Consider the following 15759-nt stretch of genomic DNA (forward strand, 5'->3'; position numbering starts at 1 on the left):
TATATTTACTCCTCAAATTCTCCTTTGACTTGGTCTTTATTGCTGTTTATTACTTAATAAATTAAATAAAATGTTTGATGCATTCATTTTATATTTATATAAAGGTCAAGTTTTTTACTTTTTGAAAATTACACATTAGTCATTTATAGGATAAGCTATTCTTTGGTATCTAATGCCAATTTCATTCCCTCTGATCCATATTCCAGATAGTTTCTCAGGATTTTTCCATATTTCATTTAGTCTTCACAATAATCTTCACCATAATAGGTCATAACATTTCTATTTTATGCATTAAAAACTGAGGCTCGCAGAATGGTTTAGCTATAGTTCAAGGTAGTTAAAAAGCACTTGGTAATAGAGCTGGGATTCCACTGTATTACTGTGGATCATTTTAAAGTCTAAATTGCTGAAGACTATATATTCTTCCTATAAAAAATTAAAGTATTGGAAGACCTTAGCTCCCTCATTTTAAGCCTTTTCAAGAAAAGGCAAACTGTTAACTTGGGAGGTTTAAATTTAAAGCAAAATAAAACAAGCAAAACAAAAAAATCACCCAAAATTATAATAATACAAACCAAACCAACAACAACAAAAAATTCAAAGAAACTTTTGCTTCCCTATTATATAAAGGATAGGCTAGAGGATGTTGAATACAGATGTCAGTTGCATGAAGGAACATTGGTATTTAAGAGGCTAATGATCACCAATCCAGCGGTGGAAACAAGGCATGGACATGTAAAATTAAAAACATCCATAATATTAAAAATGTTGAATAGCATTATTTTAAAAAATGAATAGATAAATTATCATGATTAATTAGTAATTGGTGGTCAAATGAATTATTCATCTGCTTCATGGAAAGACAAAAGCATAGAAGATAATGTTTTATATAAGTCAGGTATTCAGGTTCAAAGTTGGTTAAGTTCATCTTATTTTCCTTTTTCTCACCTTTTCTAACCATAAGGAAGCCGTGATTCAAAGTTGAATGGTTCCGGTACTGGGGTACTTATTACATACATAACAATTCTTGCTTTCTTCGGACTGGCTTGACTTTCGTTGATTTTTTTTTCTTCCTATCTTGAACTGTTGTTTCATGACACTTTGAATAGCTGCTATAAATATATATATTTTTTTAAATTTCCAGACCCAGTAAGTGTGTTAAATGAGTAGAGTCAAGGGCAGGACTAACTTTGTAATTTGCATACCCAGTGCAAATGAAAATGTAGACACTGTGTTCAAATAAGAAACAGAACATCATTAGCACCCCAGAACTTCCAGCATGTCTCCTGCAGTCCCAGCTTTCCGAAGGAGAGCCACTATCCTGACTTCCAATAGCACAGGTTAGCTTGGCCTCTTTCAACTTTATATTAATGAAATCATGTAGGATGTCTGGCTTCTTTTGCTAAGTATTATGATTGTGAGACATTTCCATATTGCTGTGTGTAATTTTAATTTGTTTATTCTTATTGCTAAATACCATTCATTTCATAAAATCTTAAAATTGTTACTACTAGTACCATAGTAAGTTTCCCTTTTCTCAAATCACACACACACACACGTGATGCAGGCGTGCACACACACACATTGTGATGAATTCAGCCTACTCTGAGTACATGGGAAAGGAAGGGTTGTATATTAACTGGTTTTTGACCTTTGAATAGGGTGTCGATTGCCCAGCACCATGATTGGTTAAAGTTCCAGAAGATATTGCTGACACACTTAGTCATATCATGTTCTTTTCCAATGAATATTCTTTCCTTTCAATGAGTGAAGCAATGTATATAACTTTGGTTGATGGTATATCAAATCTGCATTCAACCTGTTTTTCCAGTTCTGGGAACCTGACAACTTTCTCTAATTCCATTTCCAAATGGTTGGTTTATAGTTCTTGCCATGTTAGTCTGCTGATGATAATGAAGATATCACATGTATATAACATATGAAAAACTCACAGAAATAAACCACAAGCAAGATGTGCATTAATTATATCTTAGCTTGTTTTGAGTGCAAAGACACGTCATCAAACATTTGCTTGTAATGTTTTTGGAAGTTCTAAGACTATATTTTATTCTTTTTATTTTTTTTTTATAGAAGTGCATTATTGACATACAATTCACATACCATACAATGCACTCACTTAAAGTATATAATGGAATAGTTTTTCATATATTCACAGAATTGTACAACCATCACCACTACCAATTTTAGAACATTTTTCACCCCAAAAGGAAATCCCACACCCTTTAGCAGTCACTCCTCATTTTTCTCAATCTCACCTTCCACCCTCCCACCCACTGTCCTCTCCTAGGCAACCTCTAAACTACTTCATTTCTATAGTTTTGTCTATTCTGGGCATTTCATGTAAATAGAATCATACAATATGTGGGTTTTTGTAAATGGCTTCTTTCACTTAACCTAATGTTTTTGAAGTTTTCCCACTTTGTAGTATGTGTTAGTACTTAATTTCTTTGTATGGCTGAGTAATACTCCATTGTATAGATATACCACATTTTGTTAACATTTATCAATTGATGGACATGTGGATTGTTTCCACATTTTGGTTAATATGAATAATGACAAGGTTTTATGTGGAAATATGTTTTTATTGTCTTGGGTGTATATTTAGAAATAGAATTCTTGGATCATATGGTAACTCTATGCTTAACATTTTTAGGAACTTCCAGTCCTAACATTTAGGAACTATTCTCCAAAGTAGCCACACTATTTTATGTTTCCATTGGCAATGCATGAGAATTCCAATTTCTCCCCATCCTCAATAACACTTGTTATTATCTGTATTTTTTATTAAAGCCATCCTTGTGGGTGTGAGGTGGTATCTCAGCATGATTTTGGTTTGCATTCCCTGCTGGCTAATAATGTTGAGCATCTTTTCATATGCTTATTAGCTATTGGTATATCTTCTTTGGGGAAATGTTCATTCAGATCTTTTGTCCAGTTTTTAATTGGGTTATTTGTCTTTGTATTATTACATTGTAGAAGTTCTTTTTATATTCTAGATACTAGAAGGCATTCAAAGGCATTCTACATGCCCGTCCCTCATGAGATATATAAGTTACAATTTTTTTCCCCAGTTGTAGGTTGTATTTCTCCTTTTCTCAGCATGAAGCATGAAAGTTTTTAATTATGATGAAATCCAACATATCTGTTTTTCTTTTGTTATTTGTGCTTTTGGTGTCACTAAACTTTATTTTTAAATAAGATTACAAAGCATTTTTGAATTGTTAATGCTTAAAAATTTGTTGTTGTTTTTTTTCCTGGAACTTATGTTTTCTATAATCTTAGAAAATAATTTCTGGTGGCAAACCAGTCAATGATTTTTTATACGTTTTTGGAGGTTGGAATTCATACTTGTTGCCTAGGGCTGGTTTGAATAGAAAATCTTTCTTAAAGTAATTTTTTTTCCATGAAGGCAAGCAAGGGTACCCAGGAGATGAATGGCCTTGGAATAAACCACAGGATAAAAATGTTTGGTAGCTGATTGGCATCTGGTTATCTTGGCAGCCAAATCAAGAAGACCCTGAGGTAATCAGTCTAGTAATGTGTATTCACTGATCCTGGGTCTGAGGCTAGACTAAGCACTATGAGAGGCTGAAGAGCAATACAGGACAAACTCTGCTTTGTTTCAGATCTTAAAAGCTAGCTGGAAGAAACACACCAGAAGCAATTCATGCATGCGCAGGAAGCAAGTCGTGAGAAATCTTTCTAACCCCCAGAGCATCCAGTTTAATGCTCTTCAGTAAATCCTCAATAGGTAACAGAGAGTCGGGGATTTGGACCGTAAGCAAGTGTGGCCTTAGGCAAGTCACTTCACCTTTCTGTAAATGGGAACGGTAAAAATGCTTAGCTCAAAGAATTGTAAGACAGGGAAAATGCAAGAGGCACTGTCTACAAGTGCGCATGTGACTGTCAAGTTTCACAACTGCAACGGATAGAAGAACAGAAGCAGTCAGGAGTGGTTCAGAACATAATGTTTTGAAAATCAATTGAAGTAGATGAAAATTTAGTAGCTGTGTGCTTTTGAACAAGTCCTCATCTGTAAAACCTACTTTGCAGGACTGTGTATTATTTTAAGTATGTGTATTACTTTAAACGAGTTAATATATACAAAGACTGAACATGGGAGGATATTTTAGGTGAAAGAGGCAACAGGTGCAAAGCATAAAAGTATGTAGTTATCCCAGGATGAGAGAGAGTGTTGGGAAGTAATAAAAACATAGGGCTGGGAACATGTTAGGGAAGAGAATGAAAACCAGAATCAGAGAACTTAAACTGGGCCTGATAGGAAGTCACTGAAGGACTTTAGTCAATATCTATTTTGTTGGATGATTATCTCAGACCAGGGACAAGGCAATCTGCTATGTTGGAAAAAGCCTTGTGATGATAACCCCTGGACTTGAGGTTAGTTCTAGCTTGCCACCAGTTAGCTGTGTACCTTAGACCAGTCATTTGACTCCCCCCCCCAGCCCCCCCCCCCGGGACTTGTCACCAGGTAAGTTTATTCTGAGATATAGTAAACTCCAACTCCAGGTCTCATTTTCACAATGGTGCCATTGTCAGATTGCTGTTAAAGTTTAAAAAACAAAGAATGTTGTTCACCTTGGACTTGGGTTAATTTTTTAATATCCACAGACTTTGTGCTTTGGAACATCCGTGATGACTTATGTGAAAAAAAATGTGTGAGCATAAGTAGACATCTAATTCCAACCAAAGTGATACTTTGCAAAATGTTCCAGGTTGTTCATGTGTCTTCCTGCAATGAGACTGATGTTCCCATGAAATTCCTACAATGCATTTCTTGAACATTTATTGACATATCACATACATAGAGAAAGTGCTCCAACCCTCAGTGTCCTGCTCTTCTACCTTTCACAAACTGAACACGCCCAGCAATCAGTTCCTAAGAAGCAGAAAATGACCAGGGCCCCAGAACTCTCTTGCTGCCTCTTCTCATTACTACCATCCCTAAAGATAACCACTGGTTTCTAGTAGCATGAAATAGTTCTATAATGTTGAAACACTCATTAAAAATAATGATTTCTGGGTCTTTATTTAAATATCTTTAAATAACATTGAGAAGTCTAATTCTTTGCTTGTGCCTGGATAAGTAGGTACAAACACATTTGGAAAATAATTTGGTGACAACGTCTCAACGTCTGTTAACACACTTAATGCTATTCTGTTCTTGGAAATTGATCCAAAGAAAAATCAGCTCAACAAAGAATTATTTTGCATTCATGAATATTTTCACTTCACAGTTATCTCTAATTACTAAACCAGAAAGTAACATAGACATTCAACAGTAGGTGAATTACTAAGTAGTGCATAGATACAAACCATAAAACATTAAGCAGCCATTTGCAGGTAAAGTACTTATAATGTTTTGTAAAAATTAAAAGCACAAAATTGCAAAACACAAATGTGCATGGGCAAGATCTGGAAAATATTTATGAATGGATGTTGGTTGCTTTTTATATCTGTTGTTATAAAAGTGTTACTGTAACAAAAATCTGATGGGAAAAAAAAAGATATACAAACTTTTATATTTAAAACAAAGAATCTTTAACAATAATCTATTGTGCATTTCAAAATGGCCAGAAGAGAATAATGTGAATGTTCCTAGCATAAAGAAAATGTAAGTATTTAAGGTGATGGATATCCCAATTACCCTGATTTGATCTTTACACATTATATAAATATATCAAAATATCACATGTAACCTGGAAATATGTACATCTATTATGTATCTGTAAAAATAAAAATAATAAAATAAACAATATTTTATAACACTATAGTAGGGATTTTTAGATTACAAAGCAATGAAGATTGCAAAGCCTTTTTTTTTTAAATCTAAAAGTCAACCAACAATTATTAGAATGACAAAAATGTAAAGTACAGCAAGATCCAATATTGGCAATGACTCAAGGAAAAAGGTACTTTCCTTCATTGATGGTGAGTATATAAATTGCTACAGCATTTGGAAAACAAACAAAAAATAACTACTGGTAAAATAAAAATGCATGTGCCCTTTGACCCCACAAGCTTGCTTTGGGGAATCTATCCCATGTTAGTAACAGCACCAGGACTGTTAGGTATTTGTATCAAATTCACCAAGATGTCACAGCATTGTTTGTAGTAGAAAACATAAACAGCCACAAAAAAGCAAACAAATGACTTCAGAGCTCCAAAACTGACCTGGAGGAATATTCATGAATGATTGCTAATTGAGAAGAAAAGGTTAAAGGGTAATGTGAATAATACAAACTCAATCTGTAAAAAGATTACAAAACATCACACATATTTGCAGAAGTGTGGAGAAATATGTGAAATGATTCCCTGGTTACCTAGGAAACAAGGGGAATAAATATTAATTTTTTCTTAATATAGCTTTGCATCAGTGAGTTTGAGGTGTTGAAAAAAAAAAGTTATAACTTCTAAGAAGTCAATGATTTTCCCAAAGCAATTATACTTGAATACTGAACAAAAAAATTCTCTGACATAAACTGCTAAGTATAGAATTAGTACTAATGAGGCTATTTCATCTAATACCAAATGGCATGCATATAAGAGTCTACACATGATTCCACTTTGCTAACTTCATGAAGAATCTAAACACTTCTGAAATAAAAGTAAAACAAATTAAGTTTTTTGTTATAGAATGCTTGTTTTTTGGTACGTATGAAGACTATTTTTCTTCGCTTTTTTTTTAAAAAAAAAGCAGAATTGTATGGCATCCTTAATTTTTTTGCTAAATATAATATTTTCCTAAATGTAAGAACCTTCTCTTGATTTCTGACATTTATAAATGCCTGAGCCTCACTTTCAGTTAGTAAAATGCTGCCACCCCTTCCTCTGTTTACTTCCCATGGGAAGTACACTTGAAACTTGAACCAGCACCCAAGAGTGGCTGCTGGCATTCCCTGATTGTTAACCCTGTTCACACTGGCCCAACTTGCTCCATGGAAGGGCTGGGCTCCCATCAATCTCCTCCTTAGCAACGCCCGCAACACGATAACAGATAAGAGTTCTTGGTTCTCCAATAAGAACAGCATTGGAGCCATAAAGAGAACAGAGGAAATACTTCTTAGATACTTGGGAATTAGATGTTTGACTTTTGAGGTCTATCACAGGTAAAGATGCTAAGAATCATATGTTCCTCTTGCCAAAAGATCATCTAAGGACTTCTTGCATTCAGCCAAGAGGGGCGATGGAACATCTTTGATGGGTTGGAGAAATCAGTATCTATGGACACAATGGAGAAATCTGTATCTATGGACACAAACTCAGTTGTTTATTTTTTTTTATTGTGGCCAAAATCACAAAACATGAAATTCACCCTCTTAACAAAGTTTTAAGTTGATGAGTTGATTAACCTTTTTAAATTTTCCATCTATATTTCTTTTTCAGTGTTTACTACTCAGGTGAGAAAGCTCTGGTGTGATTTTTACCTCTTTGTCTTCCAAACCATACAGCAAGGACGTATGGTGTGTGTTACACTGAATCAAAATGGGCCTGGATTACAGAAAAACAGGAGCTGCTACCTTGGGTCTCAGGGAACATATGACCTACAGCTTTTCCTCCCAACCATGCAAAATGTCTCACGCAGGCTACCCTTAGCTATTAGAAGGCTTTGTTCCTAAAGATTGTTTAGAAATTACTTTGGAATTCAGCATTACGATATCTTAGTTTGTGAGAGGGAGTCATTTTAAAGAAGCCCAGTTAATGTTTAACTCATATTAAAAAAAAAACAAGGGTGATTTTTTTTTTTTTTTTTTTTTGAGACAGAGTTCTTACTTTGTTGCCCAGGCTAGAGTACTGTGGTGTCAGCCTAGTTCACAGCAACTTCAAATTCCTGGGCTCAAGCGATCCTCTTGCCTCAGCCTCCCAGGTAGCTGGGACTGCAGGCATGCACCACCATGCCTGGCTAATTTTTTCTATATATTTGTAGTTGTCCAGCTAATTTCTTTCTATTTTTAGTAGAGACAGGGTCTCACTCTTGCTCAGGCTGGTCTCGAATTCCTGAACTCAAACTATCCGCCCGCCTCAGCCTCCCAGAGTGCTAGGATTATAGGCATGAGCCACCGCGCCCAGCTGGATAATTGTAATAGAAGAAATATTTTTGCATTGTAATATTATAATGACATCTTATAATAATCCTATGAGGGAAAAAAAGGCAGATATTTTTGTTCTTATTTTAGACCTTGAAAATTGAGCCCAGAGAGGTTAAGCTACTTGCCGAGAATCCCACCCCACAAATAAAAGTGCACATGCAATTTTATCTAGGAGTACGAGCTTCGATCTTCCCTACTTAGGGGGCAGGGATGATACTTCTGAACACTAATTAGAGGCCCAGAGTCTCCCTAGTTTGGTAACTTCGTCCATGTCCTGAATTGAAGCCAGAAGGTGTGGCATTCCACACCTAAACTCCCCTGTTTTTTCTTCACATGTACTGCCTGTCTGTAGTTTGTGTTGGAAACTGCCTGAATAACCACATTCACCGTGGAACAAAATAAATAGATATACATATGTGGCACATATTCCCTGAAACATACACACGTTTATAGCCACATAAAGGCCAACCCTTATCAGGGATGTAGTAAATGCATATTTATAAAGTATATTCATAGAGGTGATTTTTAAAAGTAAAATGTTTAAAGGGCAGCAGATATATTTTGAGCAGGAACAGACAGAATACATTATATGTCTTCTAGAACCTCTTTGGTGAGGATGCGGTGCAGCAGAAATTGCTGTACAATATTTTCAGAACCCACTGACATTGCTCCACTCAAAGAAATTATTGTTCTCACCGTGACTAGTGCTTTGTGTGAGGAAAGCCACATGGCAGTACACAGAGAAGATGCTGGAAGAGCCACAAAAAGACTCGAAAGGTGGAAAGAAACCATATTATATAATTTATCAAGCTGTTGAATTCCACAAATACATTTTATGAATTTTTTTTTTTTTAAGAAAAAGCACAGGTTTTTCATATCTAACCTGTATTTTAGAGGTCACACTAGCACAGGAACAAATCAATAAAGCTCATTACAAGAGTCATCTCACAGTACTTTTCTGGCTCCAACCCAACCACGCTGCAAGAATGACAACTTCTCTCAAATTCCTCCTGAATCTTTTCTGGATGCCCACACAGATTTCTCATGCACATTCAGCAAATAAATCCTATTGTCCTGGGGAAGGGGATGTCTGAAGACAAAAACTCCCCATTTCTTTCCCAACGCTTTGGTTTCTTGTGCTAATCCGTCCCCACCTATTCTAGGGCTTGGGCACTGCTGCTCTGGGGACGGCGTCTGCCAGTGTGCTCATGGAGGCAGCTGATCTGTGACATCCAGGCCACTGACATTTGTGCTGAGGGTGCCAATTCCTGCGTCTACTGGCTCTGATGCTGTTGGCTAAGAGACCTGCTCTATTATTCAAGGCCCATGGGGAGTATCATGACGTGATTTTTTTTTTTTTGCTTGATCTTTTATGAGAGCTTGTATCAACTCTTGGCTTTAAACATACTCAGGGGCTACGCAGAAGTGCCATATGTTGCACTGCCCTTACTTGGGACACTGTTCCGTTATCCTTGAGTCGAAGTTGTGGCTTGGACTATCCTAGATCCACATTAAATCTATCTTACAGGTCCCACCTCACAAGCCCTCCCAACCTGTCCAGATATACTTCAGTCCTTAGAACAAATATAATTTAGACACAGATAGGACCCATCTCTTCCACTAGATTCTCAGTGGAAGCATTCCAGCTCTAAAGGCAGCCTTCTTGAGACCATAACTACTCCAAAGGAAGATCTGCCGAGGGACAGTCCTCACCCCATAGACGTAATGATGAGGGGACTTCAGAGGCATAAACGACAGCTTCTTAGGCTCTCGGTGACCATGTCTTTGTTGAAGGGTAAATTGGATGTTCCCAGAAGCCAAGGGTCCCTGGGGCTAATCAGGGATGTCCTGGGAGCACCAAAGCCTGTGGTGCCTCCCCCATTCATTTCTAGAACAAATGCAAGAGTTTTCATTACGTGTTCTGTGTTCTTACTTGTGGGCTTGCTGCCTCGTCAGTAGATGATGTAGAAGAGAGTTTCATGTTCCCTTTTAACCTGCGGGACTCACCAAGGATGGCTGACTGCATTTGTAATTCAGTATCTGTTTAGGTAACCGTGCCCTTAGATTTCACTTGCAGAGCAGAGTAGAGGAGAGAAAGATATGAGTCCAGAGAAACTGGTTCTACCCTGGGCAGAAATGACTTTTTGATGTCTTAAGCCTAGAGAGCCTCATGCACTCCACCTTTTACCTTTGGGACACTAAACCACCCACAGTCTGCCCTTTTCTAGAGAATACTCTGTTAAATGCTCAACTTTTCCATCAAGTCATGTTCCTCCAATCTAAGTGGCATTGCTATATAAGCTTTGAAATATTTCTTTGAAGTCCTCAGATCTTAATATTTAAAAACATCCTCCCTGACTTCCTTCCTTTGGTACTCGCTGAGTTTGTATTCACGGAACCTCTTGCCATCAACACTTTCACAAGTCATGTCAGATGTGTCCTTTAACGTTTAAATGCCAAGCATTCTCATCAACATTGCCCCATCTACCACATTCTGGGTCTGGCATGGGGCCATGAGTGTTCTTGGGCTGTCATTTGACTTCTCTGAGCTGATTTATCTTGTTCTCACCCACTGAGGCCACACAGTAGGTGTGTGTTGAATGAATAAATGGGCTTCTACTCATCTATCTAATCTACTAATCTATGAAGTGGGGAGGCTGGAGTGGCCTATAATAAGGTCCTGTTCAGCCCAAATATTTGATTATTCTTTAAGTGTATGTCATCATAGCTGCTCAACATAGGTACTGTGTTATGCATTGTCTAAAGTTAGCATTGTCCAGCACCCTGTAACTAGAAATACAATCAAGTTCAATACACACAGAATTGGCCTTGGGATAAAAAAGGTTTTCTTTGAAAGGTATACAATTATTTTCAGAAAATTCATTAGAAAAATAAGGAAAAAATAATTTTTAATGCTCTGAAGTGGACAAAGCTTACTTTAATTCTATCATCATATACATTGAAAGCATCCTTGTAGGATGAACAAGTTTAGAGATCTAACGTACAACATGAAAAGGAAACTTAGTAAGGTTGTATTGTATTAGTGACTTTTGTTAAGTAAGTAGATTTTAACTACTCATCAAAAATAAAGTAACTATGTGAAATGATAGATAAGGCAGTTTGTTTCCCTAAATAACCATTTTGCTATCCATATGTATTCCGTAACATCATGTTGTAAAACCTCAAAATAAACAATAAAAAAATATTTTTTAAAAGGCATTTAGACCACTTCATCCAATCACCTTCCTTCAAGGAGGGTTGGTTAGTGTTTTAGGTTTTTACTTAGAATCTTTCAATGAGAAAAATTATATAAATGTGTTAGGGACCTGGTTCTGATTTGAGATGCTTATATTCATACTTACTGTGGGACAAACTACATAGTTTCAGTAGCAGACTAACATGGGATTAAATGTGAGATCTTATCTAGTATTTACCAGCTCTGAGCCCTTAGCCATTCTGAGGCTCAATTTCCCCATCTATGTAACATACAGTATGTATATTTTGCCTATGTTTCCAGACTTTCAGACACTCCTTTAGTATATTTATTGTACTTTTTTCTCAACTCACAATTCAATTGATAGTTTTTAATTTAGTTCCTACCATTTGAAAATATGACTGACATGCTGTTTTAAAATAAGTCCATTCTATGATTTCCAACTTTTCAGATACTCTGTAGATGGAAGACATTTCCATTTATGGAAGCGATATTGATGTTGATGGTAAACAAAATATTGTCTTTCTTTTTATTTATTTTTATTATTTATTATTATTATTTTTTGAGACAGAGTCTCACTTTGTTGTCCAGGCTAGAGTGAGTGTGGTGGCATCAGCCTAGCTCACAGCAACCTCAAACTCCTGGGCTCAAGCAATCCTTGTGCCTCAGCCTCCCAAGTAGCTGGGACTACAGGCAAGCGCCACCATGCCCTGGTAATTTTGTCTATATATTTTTAGTTGGCCAATTAATTTCTTTCTATTTTTAGTAGAGATGAGGTCTCACTTTTGCTCAGGCTGGTCTCGAACTCCTGATCTTGAGCGATCCTCCTGCCTCAGCCTCCCAGAGTGCTAGGATTACAGGTGTGAGCCACCGCCCCCGGCCAAAATATTGTCTTTAAAGAGAGGATAAAAACCCCAAGAAATGACTCAGAAACACTTGTAAACCAGGTCTGCTTCATCTTCCATAAACTACAAAGCAGGTCATTAGGATGGACTGCAGAGGGCCAAAGAGAAGCACAAGTATTAATGATTGGTATGGAAAAAAGATGCCTCTGGTGACACTGAGTGCTCGAAATTGCCATCCAGCATGGCCAGGTTGAAAAGCTCCAGACGGAGCAAAAAGAGGAGGAGCTCTTGACCTGTCGAATCCCCGTCAGGCCTGCCAGGTTAGTGCTGCCTTTCTCTCCATGTCAATGAGGAAACTCTTATGATGCACTGTGACAAATTGTGTAATCTGGACGCAATACTGTGTCCCCAAAGTCTCTATTTAGTGCCCCTTCCATCATCATGTCCCCAGTGACTAGTTTGTGGTCAGTTTTCCTTCTACTGGGATTGACCTATTATGAAGACCTATCAGCATAGAAACAGAAACCTTAATTTGTCCCATCTCCTGTTCATATGTGACAGTTCTGGGAAAACTCAATCTTTTCATTTAGACTGCAGGAAGGAATCTCAATTTTGATGGGGTCGAACACTCTCCTTTCGCAGTTGGGGAAACTGACAACCAGGACAGCTGTGTGACTTGCACAAGCAAGTGATAGAGCTGGGGTAAGAACCCATTTCTCCTGACCCTAAGTGCAATGCTCTTTTCACAGAACCATGCCTATTGTCTGCAAAATGTAATGCTGACATAAATACTCATCCATATTCCTAAAGGAAATAATATATCGTGTGTGTTTAGTAGCAACAGCTTTGGGAGAGGACCCTCTATGGATGGGCCTGTCAGGTTTCAGTCTGAAAATGTCAGTTCTTAGGGTGCTCATGGCTGAAGAATGACCCCAGACACACCAAAGTATGGCAAGCATGAAAATGAGGTTTATTGAGGAGAGAAAGATAGGATTAGAGGAGAAGAGCAAGATATAAGTTTACAGAGCGTGATACATATGCCACAGGTGATGACCAGACCCACTGTCACAGCAAAGGGAGAGCAAAAGGAAGGGCACAAAAAAGGGACTTGGTTATGGTCTGAGTCTTGCTTTATAGAGCCCAGATTGGGACCTCCCTAATGGCTCAGATGTCACCATGGGACCACTTTGACTGGACAGTTGGGAGTTGCAGTACTGCACATGTGAATTGTTCTAGGCCAACTTCCGGACTCTATGCTTCTTGGCTCGTGGGCTAGAGAGTCCTCTGCATTCTTTTACAGCTGGCGAGTTATGATTGGCAGATTCGTAGGGTATTCCCTCCTCCACTTGTGTGGCAGTGGCTTGGGAGATTAGGGTGGGGCAGGACCAAGATAGGGCCTTCTTCCCAGGTGGGACAATTGCACCAAAGCAACAGCACCCGCTTTTGTCCTTAGGAGACCCAGAATCCCTCACTATCTACCTAACAGGCCTATGGTTGAATGGCTGATTCCTTAAAGTTCCGAGGAAAGATTCAATGCCACAAATAATAACAACAAGAGGCTACATGGTGAGAGCCTGGCTGTAAGTATGAATGGGTTTTGGCATGAATTCAAGAATTCAGTCTGAGTCATAGCTGTCTGATCAGTGCTGGGAGGCAAGGCCACGGCAGCTGAGGTAAGATTCATCCTAATGAAGCCTTTTGGAGAGCACCTCCTGCCATTTCCTGTGCTCTGTTTCTGTTTTTGGCTTATGCGATCATACAACCTAAGCTAATTTCTTTGTTGTGATGTGTCCAGGTAGATGCCACATATCCAGAAATTGTTTTATAGAAAAGAAAAAGAATGTGAGGTCTGAAGCTTAGCATATTCAGGAGGGAGACTGGCTCTCTCTTAGACTTCCTTTTATTCAATTTTTTTCTTTGGATGACATTCCTGAATCACATAGCCAGAATCTCTTCTCAATTATATGGAATTCTAATAGTTATACCTCATAAGAGCACTTATGCATCAGTACCATCTAGGGGTAAATGAAAGTCTATTTCTGCACTGTCCTGTAAGGTAGCCACCAGACACAAGTAGCTATTTAAATTTCAATTAAATTGGTTAAAATCATTAACCACTTAAAACTAAGTTAAAATAAAAGTGCACTTTTAAACATCACAAATTGCATTTCAAGTGCTCAATAGCCACATATGATTTCCATATTGGTCAAGGCAGATGTGGAATATTTTATGATCACAGAAAGTTCTCTTTGGCAGTACTGATCTGATAATGATTTAAAGAAGTGGGTTGGACAATTTGCTGGATTAGAATACAACAATGAAAAGTTGGATGGAATGCTTTTTTTAAATTAAAGATGCCATTTTAATAAAGAGTTAGGCTGGCATGACAGCCCCACTCCTCAAAGTTCTTGATGAAATGGACATAGTACTTAACACTACTCAAGTTCTGCTTGATTTCAGCCAGTGTTCTCTTTAGACATAGGAGAGATTTAATCGGTGTTCATGTTCTGAGTTCACTTTTCAGGATATTCAAGTCCCATCTACTCACTGTTGCCTTAGGATTTAACATTTATCGGGTGTCCGGCAGGTGGGAGGGGGGAGTAGGGGATGGGTATATACAAACACAATGAGTCAGATGTGCAACGTTTGGGGGATGGTCACGCTTGAAGCTCTGATTCTATGGGGGAGGAGAGGCAAGGGCAATATACGTAACCTTAACATTTGTACCCCCATAATATGCTGAAATAAAAAAAATAAAAACAAAAGTGCCTGGCTTCTTCCTCTTACTTTTATTCCAGGAATCTGTCCATATCTGTGCTGTTCTAGATGTTAGCCATTAGCCACATGTGGATATTTAAGTTTAAATTTAAATTGATTAAAATTAAGTAGTTCATTCTTCAGTCCCACCAATCTCATTCCTTCTTTTTTTTTGGATGGAATATTTTAAAAAATTATTTAAGTGCTCCATTGAACTGGTATTTTTTTTTTAAAGCCGAATCTGCAGCCTCCAAACTGAAGTGAAAGCAGGAACCCTATAATGCAGGTAAATGCTGCTGCTGGAGCTCTTCTAAGGGGTTCTAAGAAGCTTCAGGGGACTTGAGCTTGTGACTGGCTTTGTGGGAAATGGGCATGAGAGGTAAGTCTTAGGCTCACCCAAAGTGGACCTCTGTTATGAGATTGCACAATGCTCAGATCCTTAAGAAAGGTCTATGTTCTAGGAGGTAAAGTAAACTAGAAAGAAACTTCAGAAGGGAACATCAATAAAACTTGTGGGTTGTTTTTTGTTTGTTTGTTTGTTTGTTTTTACCTTAGTGCTGAATGGAGGGGAAAAAAAATCTCTTCTAAAAATGTGTAATCATAAACCAGCTGTCATGTGGGTTTTAGTACCTATTTACATGGCCTTTGCAGTCTAGAAAATTTCAATCAGATCATTTAAGTTAAGTGGTAGCAATTTGGTAATGCCCTTAGGCATCTGGCAGATGAAAATATATATCTTTTTGTAAAAACTCAAATTCAAACTCACATTGAAAAATTCCCACAGGTAAAATTTCAAATAAAAGTGAGTGGCTCA

Source organism: Microcebus murinus, chromosome 16, assembly GCF_040939455.1.
Source record: "Microcebus murinus isolate Inina chromosome 16, M.murinus_Inina_mat1.0, whole genome shotgun sequence".
In the NCBI taxonomy this organism is placed as follows: domain Eukaryota; kingdom Metazoa; phylum Chordata; class Mammalia; order Primates; family Cheirogaleidae; genus Microcebus; species Microcebus murinus.